Source organism: Elephas maximus, chromosome 24 (assembly GCF_024166365.1).
Source record: "Elephas maximus indicus isolate mEleMax1 chromosome 24, mEleMax1 primary haplotype, whole genome shotgun sequence".
Lineage (NCBI taxonomy): Eukaryota > Metazoa > Chordata > Mammalia > Proboscidea > Elephantidae > Elephas > Elephas maximus.
The window spans coordinates 1,071,513-1,085,457 of NC_064842.1; the positions used below are offsets into that span (position 1 = coordinate 1,071,513).

General features: G+C 52.5%; 1 long non-coding RNA gene across 1 annotated transcript in view; it reads left to right on the forward strand.

The window, feature by feature from the left end:
• The first annotated feature begins 5,043 nt into the window (after positions 1 to 5,043).
• LOC126067025 (uncharacterized) overlaps positions 5,044 to 13,945 on the forward strand; it is a 55,558-nt gene continuing 46,656 nt past the window's right edge. Inside the window, exon 1 of the long non-coding RNA XR_007515307.1 lies at positions 5,044 to 5,132. This is a non-coding gene — a long non-coding RNA (uncharacterized LOC126067025). The remainder of the gene's footprint in view (positions 5,133 to 13,945) is intronic.

Here is a 13,945-nt window from a genome sequence, read left to right on the forward strand (position 1 = left end):
CCTGTGTGGGTGTTGCTGACCACAGCCCTGTCTTTGCTCTTCTCTCCTGCTGATTCCCGCTCCATGTCTTGCTTTCCACCCCTCGCTTCTCCGACCCTTGTCCCACAGCCTTGTGGGGACTGTAGGCAGTGCTTGGCTCCTTGCTGGGCGTCTGTGTGAATGAAGGTGGTTTCCAGGCCTCTCACGAAGAGCATGGCTGGACAGTGTGGTGAGCCCCAGCTGCCGGTGACAGCCACAGGATGACAGTATCCTGTGGCATGAGTATCGCCACCCCAAAACCATCTGTCCACACAGTTGACCTGACCTGTGGTCCGTTAGAAATGTTTGACTTCTTCATGGCTGTCGCTTTAGCGTCAGACACAAGCCTCTAGGGTTCTGTTTTTTAACCTTTATTAACTGAGACCCACAGGAAGATAGGCTGTTTCACGTTGTATCCAGAGCTGGCATTATACCCTGAATGTGTCCACGTGCCTCTTCACTCACGGCTCCTCACCTCAGGCTCCCTTTGGGTTCAGCCAGTGGGTGTCCTGGCAGGAGAGCTGAGGTGGGCGGGGGGGTGGAAGGAGAGGGGGAGTGAAGTTTAGTGTGGAATCCCTGTCAGGGTTGCCATAGGGACTGGCTGGTCTTGTCCCTCAGCGGACCATCACAGCTCCTATGTACACATCTCTCAAAAACGATTCCCTCCTTTGAGCCTAAAGGTGGTAACTAAGTCCCGCTGTTCCTAGCCCTGGGTCCTATGCCATCTCTGTTCCCTGCACCTGGCCTCCATCTTTGTAAATATTCTATTAACCAATCCTCAAATCACTGGGTTAGAAAGTGCCATCTTTCTATTGCTGGGACCATAGTTCGTACGTACATTCATGTTGTGTGTGTTTGTGTCTGTGTATGGGTTCGCTCACACACATACACACACAAGATTCATGAGAAGACACGCACCTTTACTACCCATGAGGCATTCTAACATATTCTAAATTTTTGAGACTGTTCATCCCATCCACTAAACCAATTCCATAGGTCCCGATACACAGTTTGAAGTCATTGTTTTAGGGGCAGCCCAGTGGGGCAGCTCTTAGCTGGTCTGGCTACAGGGTCTAGCAGAGGTCAGTGTGGACAACATCACAGCTGCAGTTGGGTAACTGCAGAGGGGCTGCTCTATGGGGTTGCCCTTGGAGAAGACTGGGCTCCTCTCAGGGGCACCTGTAGGGGGCTGTTCCTTTTTGTGCCCTTCACATTCCAGGACTGGGTTTCCACTTTGTAGTTCTAGAAATCTGAGTTGGTGGGAAGCCTTCGGGCAGCTGGGCTCAGGGTGACTCACACGACCAACCAACAGGAGTGTAAACATGGGAGCACTGACTCAGCCACACAGTGCAGACACAACGATCTAGTGGGCCAGGGAGTCAAGTTTCCCCACCGAACCTTTTCTTCTGTGAGGAAGTTCTATTTAGAAAGCCAGTTGTCACCAGAAGGCACCTGGCCAGCACTGCCTGCCAGCAAGGGAGTTTCTAGAAGCCTGTAGGTACCTGTGCACACCTGGGTGGCCTGGGTACCGTCTCTCCAGGATGCTCTTGAAGTGCCTGCCACCTTGCTGACTCATCTCCTGTAGCCAACCTATGAATCTCTTATTCTGTTCCTTTCTATGTCTGAGCAATGGAGAATCTTCTTTCAAGTTCTTGGTGATGGAGGCGGTGTGTTTATCATAGCCCTGTGCAGCTGCTCCCTAGGTGGAGGATGGGGTTTGTGTCCATCACGGTCTCCCATGGCTGCTCCCTAGGCGGTGGTTGTGCGTGTGTTCATCATGGCCCCATGGCTGCCCCCTAGATGGTGGGTGGGGGTGTGTTCATCATGGCCCCATGGCTGCCCCCTAGATGGTGGGTGGGGGTGTGTTCATCATGGCCCCATGGCTGCCCCCTAGATGGTGGGTGGGGGTGTGTTCATCGTGGCCCCATGGCTGCCCCCTAGATGGTGGTTGTGCGTGTGTTCATCATGGCCCCATGGCTGCCCCCTAGATGGTGGGTGGGGGTGTGTTCATCGTGGCCCCATGGCTGCCCCCTAGATGGTGGGTGGGGGTGTGTTCATCGTGGCCCCATGGCTGCCCCCTAGATGGTGGTTGTGCGTGTGTTCATCATGGCCCCATGGCTGCCCCCTAGATGGTGGGTGGGGGTGTGTTCATAGTGGCCCCATGGCTGCCCCCTAGATGGTGGGTGGGGGTGTGTTCATCGTGGCCCCATGGCTGCCCCCTAGATGGTGGGTGGGGGTGTGTTCATCATGGCCCCATGGCTGCCCCCTAGATGGTGGTTGTGCGTGTGTTCATCATGGCCCCATGGCTGCCCCCTAGATGGTGGGTGGGGGTGTGTTCATCGTGGCCCCATGGCTGCCCCCTAGATGGTGGGTGGGGGTGTGTTCATCGTGGCCCCATGGCTGCCCCCTAGATGGTGGGTGGGGGTGTGTTCATCGTGGCCCCATGGCTGCCCCCTAGATGGTGGGTGGGGGTGTGTTCATCGTGGCCCCATGGCTGCCCCCTAGATGGTGGGTGGGAGTGTGTTCATAGTGGCCCCATGGCTGCTCCCTAGGTGGTGGGTGGGGGTGTGTTCATCGTGGCCCCATGGCTGCCCCCTAGATGGTGGGTGGGGGTGTGTTCATAGTGGCCCCATGGCTGCCCCCTAGATGGTGGGTGGGAGTGTGTTCATAGTGGCCCCATGGCTGCCCCCTAGATGGTGGGTGGGGGTGTGTTCATCGTGGCCCCATGGCTGCCCCCTAGATGGTGGGTGGGGGTGTGTTCATAGTGGCCCCATGGCTGCCCCCTAGATGGTGGGTGGGGGTGTGTTCATCGTGGCCCCATGGCTGCCCCCTAGATGGTGGGTGGGGGTGTGTTCATCATGGCCCCATGGCTGCCCCCTAGATGGTGGTTGTGCGTGTGTTCATCATGGCCCCATGGCTGCCCCCTAGATGGTGGGTGGGGGTGTGTTCATCGTGGCCCCATGGCTGCCCCCTAGATGGTGGGTGGGGGTGTGTTCATCGTGGCCCCATGGCTGCCCCCTAGATGGTGGGTGGGGGTGTGTTCATCATGGCCCCATGGCTGCCCCCTAGATGGTGGTTGTGCGTGTGTTCATCATGGCCCCATGGCTGCCCCCTAGATGGTGGGTGGGGGTGTGTTCATCGTGGCCCCATGGCTGCCCCCTAGATGGTGGGTGGGGGTGTGTTCATCGTGGCCCCATGGCTGCCCCCTAGATGGTGGGTGGGGGTGTGTTCATCGTGGCCCCATGGCTGCCCCCTAGATGGTGGGTGGGGGTGTGTTCATCATGGCCCCATGGCTGCCCCCTAGATGGTGGGTGGGGGTGTGTTCATCGTGGCTCCATGGCTGCCCCCTAGATGGTGGGTGGGAGTGTGTTCATAGTGGCCCCATGGCTGCCCCCTAGATGGTGGGTGGGAGTGTGTTCATAGTGGCCCCATGGCTGCTCCCTAGGTGGTGGGTGGGGGTGTGTTCATCGTGGCCCCATGGCTGCCCCCTAGATGGTGGGTGGGGGTGTGTTCATAGTGGCCCCATGGCTGCCCCCTAGATGGTGGGTGGGAGTGTGTTCATAGTGGCCCCATGGCTGCCCCCTAGATGGTGGGTGGGGGTGTGTTCATAGTGGCCCCATGGCTGCTCCCTAGGTGGTGGGTGGGAGTGTGTTCATCGTGGCCCCATGGCTGCCCGCTAGATGGTGGGTGGGGGTGTGTTCATCGTGGCCCCATGGCTGCCCCCTAGATGGTGGGTGGGAGTGTGTTCATAGTGGCCCCATGGCTGCTCCCTAGGTGGTGGGTGGGAGTGTGTTCATCGTGGCCCCATGGCTGCCCGCTAGATGGTGGGTGGGGGTGTGTTCATCGTGGCCCCATGGCTGCCCCCTAGATGGTGGGTGGGAGTGTGTTCATAGTCGCCCCATGGCTGCTCCCTAGGTGGTGGGTGGGGGTGTGTTCATCGTGGCCCCATGGCTGCCCCCTAGATGGTGGGTGGGGGTGTGTTCATCGTGGCCCCATGGCTGCTCCCTAGATGGTGGGTGGGGGTGTGTTCATCGTGGCCCCACGGCTGCTCCCTAGGGCGTTGGCACTTGTACTTGGGGAGTAGCATGAACTCCTTCTGCTTCACTGACCAGGTGGCCCAGAGATGTGTGGCCAGTGACTAGCCAATCAGCAATAATTGCAAGTGAATATTAATTGAGCGATTCGTATAATGCTAGGTATGGTGCTAAGCACCTTATCTGCAGTATCTTATTTATTTCCCTTTATAACCTCATGTTGTTAGGTGCCATTGAGACAGTTCCAGCTCATAGCGACCCATGTCTAACAGCAAGAAACGCTGTCTGGTTCTACACCATCCGTACAATCTTGCTATGTTTGAGCCCATCGTTGCAGCCGCTGTGTCAGTCCATCTCATTGAGAGTCTTCCTCTATTTTGATGACCCTCTACTCTACCAAGCACGATGTCCTTTTCTAGGAATTGGCCCTTCCTGATAATAGGTCCAAAGTAAGCAAGACAAAATCATCCTCGCTTCTGAGGAGCATTCTGGCTGCACTTCTTCCAAGACAGGTTAGATAATATAGTACTATTATGTCCATTTTACGCATAAGGAGACGGAGGCCCACAGAAGCCAACTGACTTAGTGGCCCTAGAAACAGTCTGTGAACATGCATGTGTGCTCTGAAAGGACAATGACCCTGTGCCCTGATGAACTCTTACCCTCTGCAGGCAGGACTGCGCTCCCTTTGAAAGCACCCTCCCCACCCCGCTAGCCAGCCTGCAGTGCCCAGGGCAGGACGTGGCATGTCAGGGTGCCCTGTTACGCACACTTCCTGACAGATGCAGACAGGAGACCAGCCTCCTGCCAAAGAGGGCAGGGCAATGGGAGCCTCAGACCACAGGGAAGTGACCCTGTGGACACATCACCTCAGGTGGGTGACTCATTGCTTGCATGGACGGAAGTCAGTCCTCACACGGAGGCCCTTCCCTTTTCTCTCCAGAGCAATAACAAAGCTGGCTCTGTGATTGTCTCCATGGGAACTAGGAAACACTGGATAACATGGAGGCGCTGAGACAGGTGGGCTGAGCACGTCCAGATAAAAACAATCCTTCACTGCTCCTTCACCCAGAATCCCAGGTATCTCACCTATTTTAAGCAGATTATGTAAATAACCAGGGGGAGCCCACTGCCACCTGGGTTGAAAAACCTGGTCTGAACCGGGAAGTCTGGGGAGATCACAGCCTGTGCCAGTTGAATCAGGCCCAAATTCCTGCTGGGAAGAAATAGGATCTCTTGCAAGGGAGCACCTTGTCTGTGGGATATGCCGCCCCTCCACACGTGGGCCCTGTCCTGGACACTGTGGGCAATACTGGAAACGGTGAGGGTGGGGGTCTGGGAGGGGCCTGGGAGGGGGCGGGCATTGTGGAGTGAATCAGAGCCCTCCACTTCCCCAGCAAGCCTGAGAATGGCGCCCCCTCACTGACACATGAGGGGTCACCGAGGACAGCTGGGGCCAGGGACTGGGCTCTCTTACAAGCTGCCCTCTGTCTGACGCTCTTCGGCTCTCCAGCCCTTCAGTGTGTATCTGTGGACGGCGTGGGGCTCAGACACCTTAACGTCAACGTCCCCCATCCCCTAAGATTAAAACCAAAAGTCCAAACCAGTTGCCATTGAGTTGACTTCCACTCATGGTGACCCCACATGTGTCAGAGTAGATCTGTGCTCCCTAGGGTTTTCTGGGGCTGATTTTCTTGGAAATAGATCTCCAGGCCTTTCTTCCAAGGCACCTCTGGATAGACTGGAATCTTCAGCCTTTTGGTTAGCTGCCCAACACTTAACTGTTTGTACCACCGGGGACTCCCTCTAAGATTAAATAGGTTCAAGTCCAAAATCACCTTATCCTCCCTTCCCCAACCAAATGTCTTCTCTTCCCTAAAACGCTGACATTCCAGGTTTAAATTCTCTACATCCAGGTTGTCGCCAACTTCTGTGGAACCTCCTTCCATATGAGTCTCTCATGTGGGGCCCCCCCTTCCCTGCCTCACGGCCCCTACCCTAGGCCATCTTCTCACATGTGGCCACTGTAGCTCCTCCTAGGGGTTCTCTTGGTTCTATCCTTGCTTTCTTCCCAAGAACTAGTGTTTCTCAAGATTTTGATCTCTGTCCTAACATCCAGTATTTTCTGCTACTTGTTGGATGTCACCATCCAGATGGCATTTCAAACTCAAAATGTCGGAAACATAGCTCACGTCCTGCCCTGCAGATCTGCTTATCTTCTTGTGTTTCCTTTCTTGGTGACTGGCTAACCCACTCAATAACCAGGAAATCCTGCTGCCTCCTGCAATTCTGCCTTCATCTTCACTCCTCCCACCCCACTGGCAGCCAAGGACTTTGGCTGTGGCCCAGAGTGTCTTCACAAATACCTCCACCTTCCCTGTCTACTGCCCAGGTTCTGGTGAGGGCCATTACCACCACCCGACTGGCCCGTGCCTCCTGGTATGTCCCCTCCCCCCATCCTCCTCACAGTGGTCAGAACACATGGCTGTGGTCACAGTGGCCCTGCTCAGAACCCCTGGTGCTCCTCACCACAGAAGAGTAGCCTCTTGTGAGGAAAGGTGAAGGAGTGAAGGGCTCCTGTCTGCTCTCTCTCTCTCACAGGCTCCACAGCTCCAAACACATCAGCTTGCTCTTCCCTGCCTGGGCCTTGTCCCTTTCTAACATCAACCCCTTTCTCATGCTGATTTTTCTGCCTGAAACCCCACCTTTCCCTCAACCCAGGGACCTTCCGCAGTCTTCCCAGCCCCCGCTTCCTCAGGTCCCAGGCAGAGGCCATCACTCCTCCTCTGTGCTCCTACAGTGTTTGTTTTCCCGCCTCCTCACTAGCCTGGGAACTGTTAGTGCTGGGCCTGTCTCATCCCTCAGGCAGGTGCTCAGAGAGCCTGCCCTCTAAGCCCTTTCTCCTGACCTCTCCATACCTGGCATTTGGCATCTACCACAGCCTCCCTCACCTCTATCCAGAGCCTCTCTCGGGCGAGGACCCCCCACGCCCCGTGGTCTCCTCATGCAAGTCTGCTGACTTCTGGGGGCTGACCGCAAGCCCCACCATCTCTGCTCTGTGCTTACTCTGCTCCTTACCAGGATCCTCTTCCCCCCAGTAGACCCTCCAGCCCTTCAGCGCCCGAAGATTCCCACCCATTCGCTGAGATGGTGCATGCCCCATGGCATCCTCAGACGTGCCCTCCGCGGTCCTCTCAGTCAGGCTTAATCCTCTTCACCCTCCATCCCTCCACCCCATCCTCCATCCCTCCTCTTCCCATCCCTCATCCCTCCATCCCCCCAGCCCCTCCACCCCTACCCCTAGAGCCCACCCCTGTTAACAGGTACCCCATTTGATCTTTCATCAGTGTTACCAACCCAAGTCTGCTGTCTTCCCCTAGACAGAGGGTCCTTGAGGGGCAGGAACTCTGCTTCACTTTTTTCTGTATTCCCCACAGCGCTTTGCACCTTATTGTTGCTATTAGGTGTGGTCAAGTCGGTTCCAACTCACAGCGATCCTATATGACAGAGTGAACCACCCCACAGAGCTTCCAAGGAGCGGCTGGTGGATTTGAACCGCTGACGTTCTAGTTAGCAGCCAAACTCTTAACCACTGCACCACCAGGGCTCCTCAAATGTTTGTCAAGACGTTGAATCCTGCCATTTCCTGTGCAGAACCCTCCATGCCTCCCCAGGGACTGTGATGGGGACTGGCCACCTCAGGCACATAGAGGAGCAGATGGCTCTGTCTCTGTTGGATTGGAGACCTTGCCACTGCTGTAGAGGGATGCAGGAGCCTGAGGGGAAGAGGGGCTCCCCTGACTCCCAAGTCAGCTAATGCATAAGAAAACTCAGCCTCTGTTATGGATTGAATTGTGTCCCCCCAAAAATGTGTGTCAGCTTGGCTAGGCCATGATTCCCAGTATTATGTGATTGTCCACCATTTTCCTATGTGTTGTAAATCCCACCTCTATGATGTTATTGAGGCAGGATTAGAGGCAGTTATGTTAATGAGGCAGGACTCAATCTATAAGATTAGGTTGTATCTTGAATCAATCTCTTTTGAGATAAAAGGAGAGAAGCAGGTAGAGAGATATGGGGAACCTCATACCACCAAGAATGAAGAACCAGGAGCAAAGAGCATCCTTTGGACCCAGGGTCCCTGCGCTGAGAAGCTCCTAGACCAGGAGAAGATTGATGACAAGGACCTTCCCCCAGAAATGACAGAGAAAGAAAGCCTTTCCCTGGAGCTGGCACCCTGAATTCAGACTTCTAGCCTCCCTAAACTGTGAGAGAAAAAATTCCTGTTTGTATAGCCATCCGCTTGTGGTATTTCTGTTATAGCCCACTGCCATCAAGTTAATTCCAACTCACAGTGACCCCATAAGATTTCTAAGGCTGTAAATCTCTGCGGAAGCAGACTGCCACATCTTTCTCCCACAGAGCTGCTGATAGTTTCCAAATGCTGACCTTACGGTTAGCAGCGGAGCATTTTAACCACTGCGTCACAAGGGGCTCCTTCTGTTATAGCAGCACTAAATGGCTAGGGCAATCTCTCGTGGCTGCTGGTGAGCGGCACTTGCTGAAAATTTCCGGGCTCCCCACCCCACCACCGCTCCCTCTCCCTCACCATGCCAAAAACAGTCACTCTCCTTCCGCCATTCCTGCCACCCTGAATTCCTGGGGCTGGGTGTACACAGACCCCATAATTTCTCCTCCCTACAGGCACCGCCTGACCCACATGCACGCTCTCTCTGCAATCTCATCTCATTTTCCTGTTTCTTGTACTTCTGGTCAGTCCTGTCCTCCCGTTCTGTGTGTCCACAGGTGACTCCCTCCTTTCCCGCCTTCACTCATGCTGTTTCCTATCTCTGGAATTCTCTTCAACCTTTTCTCCACGGATCTGAATCCCCCCACCGGCTCTGGTCTCCTGGCTTCCCCGTGAATTCTCTGATGGACAATCAGCTCTCTGAGCCACAGGGTCCTGTTGCAATCAGTAAGCACCACACCATTTAATTTTGTTCTGCACTTGATTTTTTTTTAATGCGCATTCATTTTCTTCCCCCAACCACATTACGAGCTTCTTGGGGGTAAAAGTATTCCGTACATTGCTAGGGAAGACAGGTGAATGTAGGCTTTCCTGAGTCCCTTAGATCCGGTTTTAGTTGGATCAACTGTTAAAGCCCTAAGGTCTGACCGACATTTGGCAGCATTAGTTGTTCGGTGGTAGAATTCTCTCCTTCCGCAAGGCAGATCTCGGTTCAGTTCTCAGTGGATACGCGTCCTGCACACTCAGCACCTGTTTCTCAGTGGAGGCTTGTGTGTTGCTATGATCTTGAATAGGTTTCAGCAGAACTTTCAAACTAAGACTAGGAAGAAAGGCCTGGAGGTCTACTTTGGAACATCAGCCAATGAAATCCCCATGGACCACAATGGTTCGATTAGCAACTGATCATGGGCTGATGCAGGACCAGGTAGCATTTCCTCTTGTTGTGATGGAGTTGCCATGGGTCGGGGGCGAACCTGATGGCAGCTAGCAACAAGTCTGATAACGTCTTTCTTGGGCAGCTCTAAACATAGATCACAAAGTGCAAAGAAGCCTCGCATTTGGCTTCCTGGCGATGTAATAGACCAGAAGCCCACCTTCTTCATTCAGCACAGCTGGTTGGGAGCACCCCCGGGAGACCAGAGAAGTTAGGGTTTCCACGCTGGGAGAAGTCGCAGCCCTGCTCTGCAGTGTTGGAGGAACAATGCTGCAGAGCTCTCGGGACATTGGAAGCTGAGCCTAAGGGAGGCGAGAGGCAGAGGACACAGCCTGGAGCAGGGGGTGAAGCCAATGGTCCTGGGCCACCCCGCCAGGCACTGGCACTGTAGCTGCTCCCCCTTCCTCGGGTGCCACCACAATAGGGGCTGGGCTTGGAGGTGGCTATAATGAGCTGATCAGGTCAGGGAAACAGATGCTCGCCGCCCAACAATATGCTGGACACTATGCTAAGTGATTCACAAGTACCTTCTTATTTCATTCTTGCAGCCCAGTGAGGTAGATGTTGTTATCGTTTCCAATTTACAGACAAGGAAACTGAGGCACAGAGAATTCTGATTGATCTTCCTGCCATGTTTCTGTGGCACAGCACCCCGGACTTCAGGACACAGAGGAAGAGAAATGCCACCCTCTTATCCAGTGGCGAGCTGGTTAATTTTAATAACCAGTTCTGGGGATGGGGAGGGAGGGGGAAGCCTGGTTTGTAACACCTGCTGATTTCCGGAGTGTAAATACTCCCCACGTGGCTGATTTCAAGTTGCTAACCCTCGGGGGCCAGTGTGACAGTTTCTGTACATCACTGCCTCGCACACCTTTTGGGTAAATCACTGAGCTTTGTCCAGGAGCTATTTCATTTAGGAAGCCCTGGTGGTGCAGTGGTTAAGAGATCGGCTGCTAACCGAAAGGTTGGCAGTTCAAATCCACCAGCTGCTCCTTGGAAATCCTACAGGCAGCAGTGATTCTCAGAGTGGTCTCTGAGGCAGCAGTGATGGCATCACCAGAAAACTTGTTAGAGGTGCAAATTCTCAGAACCCACCTTGATGTTGTTGCTAGGTGCTGTCGAGTCGGTTCTGACTCATAGCAACCCAATGCACAACAGAACGAAACACTGCCTGGTCCTGCGCCATCCTCACAACTGTTGTTATATTTGAGCCCACTGTTGCAACCACTGTGTCAATCCATCTTGTTGAAGGTCTTGCCCTTTCACTGACCCTCTGCTTTACCAAGCATGACGTCCTTCTACAGGGACTGGTCCCTCCTGATAACATGTCCAAAGTATGTGAGACAAAGTTTCGCCATTCTAGCTTTCAAGGTGTGTTCTGGTTGTACTTCTTCCAAGATAGGTTTGTTCATTTTTCTGGCAGTCCATGCTACCTGTATTCAATATTCTTCACCAACACAATATTTCAAAGGGGCCAACTCTTCTTTAGCCTTCCTTACTCAATGTCCACCTTTCACATGCATATGATGTGATTGAAAACACCATGGCTTGGGTCGAGCTCACCTTAGTCTTCAAGGTGACATCTTTGCTTTTTAACACATTAAAGAGGTCTTTGCAGCAAATTTGCCCAGTGCAACGCGTCTTTTGATTTCTTGATTGCTGCTTCAATGGGTGTTGATTGTGGATCCAAGTATAATGAAATCCTTGACAACTTCAATCTTTTCTCCGTTTATCATGATGTTCCTTATTGGTCCAGTTGTGAGGATTTTTGTTTTCTTTATGTTGAGGTGTAACCCATACTGGAGGCTGTGGTCTTTGATCTTCATCAGTAAGTGCTTCAAGCTGTCTTTACTTTCAACAATCGAGGTGTGTCATCTGCATAACACAGGTTGATAATGAGTTTCCCTCCAATTCTGATGCCATATTCTTCTTCGTATAGTCCAGCTTCTCAGATTATTTGCTCAGCACACAGATGAATAAGTATGGTGAAAGGATACAACCCTGACGCACACCTTTCCTTAATTTAAACCATGCAGTATCCCCTTGTTCTGTTAGAATGACTGCCTCTTGATCTATGTACACGTTCCTCATAAGCACAATTACGTGTTCTGGTATTCCCATTTTTCGCAATGTTATCCGTAATTTGTTATGATCCACCCAGTTGAATGCCTTTGCATCGTCCATGAAAAACACAGGTAAACATTGTCTGGTAGTCTCTGCTTTCAGCCAAGATCCATCTGACATCAGCAGTGATATATCCCTTGTTCCCCCCATCCTCTTCTGAATCCAGCTTGAATTTCTGGCAGTTCCCTGTCAATGTACTGCTACAACTGCTTTTGAATGATTTTCAGCATAATTTTACTTGTGCATGATATTAATGATATTGTTTGATAATTTTCGCATTCTGTTGGGCCACCTTTCTTTGGAAAGGGTACAAATATGGATCTCTTCCATTCGGTTGGCCAGGCAGCTGTCCTCCAAATTTCTCGGCATCGATGAGTGAGCACTTCCAGTGCAGTATCCGTTTGTTGAAATATCTCAGTTGGTATTCTGTCAATTCCTGGAGCCTTGTTTTTTGCCAATGTCTTCAGTGCAGCTTGGACTTCTTCCTTCATTACCATCAGTTCTTGATCACATGCTACCTCCTGAAATGGTTGAATATTGACAAATTCTTTTTGGTAGAGTGATTCTGTGTATTCTTTCCATCTTCTTTTGATGCTTCCCGGTTTGTTCAATATTATCCCCGTAGAAACCTTCAGTATTGCAACTTGAGGCTTGAATTTTTTCTTCAGTTCTTTCAGCTGGAGAAATGCTGAGCATGTTCTCCCCTTTTGGTTTTCTAATGCCAGGTCTTTGCACATTTTTTTTATAATACTTTGTCTTCTTGAGTTGCCCTTTGAAATCTTCTGTTCAGCTCTTTTATGTCATCATTTCTTCCTTTTGCTTACACCCTAGGCCTCCTGAATCAGAAACGTTGGAAGTGGAGAGGAGGGGCAGCAATCTGTGTTTTAACAAGCCCTAAAGTGATTCTGATGCTGTCTCAAGCATGAGAATGACTACAGCAATGGGGTTGTGCAAACTGCTTTCATGCTCAGATGTTAACCTAAAGGCTGGAGGTTCAAGTCCACCCTTGGAAGAAAGGCCTGGCAACCTACTTCTGAAAAATCAGTCTTTGAAAACTCTGTGGAGCAAAGTTCCACTCCAATACCCATGGGCCGTCGTGAGTGGGAACCCACTTGATGGTAACTGGTGTTGGTGGAGCAATGGGGTGATGGGCCCTTCACAAGCTCAGGTGGTCTCAGCCTTCATCCTGCAGTTGGGAGGATGGGACCCATTCACACCTGAGAGGTAGGCAGATTGAGAGCATAGAGTGAAGGTGTGCTAGAAGGCAGTGAGTGAGTGGACTGGGTAGGTAGCTGCCTCTGGGTGCTTGGGGAAGTCTATCTGTCAGCCTTGTTCTCTTCAGCAAGGTGATGGGTGCCCTCCACAGCAGTGTGAAGGGACTTAGCGACTTACCCGTGGACACAAAATAGGTGGGCAGGTGGGAAGACTGGGCTCTGACTCCAGGCCAGAAGCAGGGGAAAGAGGGGAACCCAGGCTGAAGAGGAGGAGGTGACGAGGTTAGGAATCTGAAGTATGAAAGAGGGGCTGGATACTGGTGAGTCCTCAGCCTCGGGGTCTCAGACCAGAAGACCTGAGATGACTTCTGGGGCAGGGGACCACCGGGGGCCCAGGTCCAAATCCTGCCAAGCTCTCTGTAGGACACATTCGCTGTCTAGTTGTCTCAAGAACCTCTCCCCTCTGCCCCCAATCCTGATTGACTATTAACTAAGAACAAACAAATTAAGATCCAAGCCTCAGAAATGATCTAAGTTGTGAGTCAGCCCTGGAGGCCATGAAACACCTGGGCAATCAGCAAGGTTGTGATATCACCCGGTGAAATGCCTCGCCCCAAGTCAGCTGTGATCACGTGGGAGATGGGATTCCCCGCCCCCCACACCCCAGCTGAGCTCAGATTTTTTTTTTTTCTGATAGAGAACCAAAACAAACAGAAACTACCCTGTCACATGAAATCAGTAAGTCATGTGAGGGGAGAGTTTCTCTCCTAAGGTTTTAGTCACAAAGACTCAGCAAGCATTACTTAGCAGAATCAGGCCCTGCTGGGATGCTCTTTCTTGCTTTGGCTGTAATTTCAGTTATGCTCCTTCCAGGAAAGAATCTCTGTATGAAAGGATTTTCTCAGAGGCACCAGCTCTAGAATTTCTCCAACGAAGATTCTGGACTCAAAACCAGCTTTCCCCTACCAAGCTGCTATGTCACAGGGTGTCATCTGGCCTTGGTATGTACGTCTGCTCTTTGGGAGAGGCAGGCTGCCTGCCACCCATGCCCTCCCCCAGCCCAGAGTCAGTGGAGTCGCTAGGCTTGCTGTCA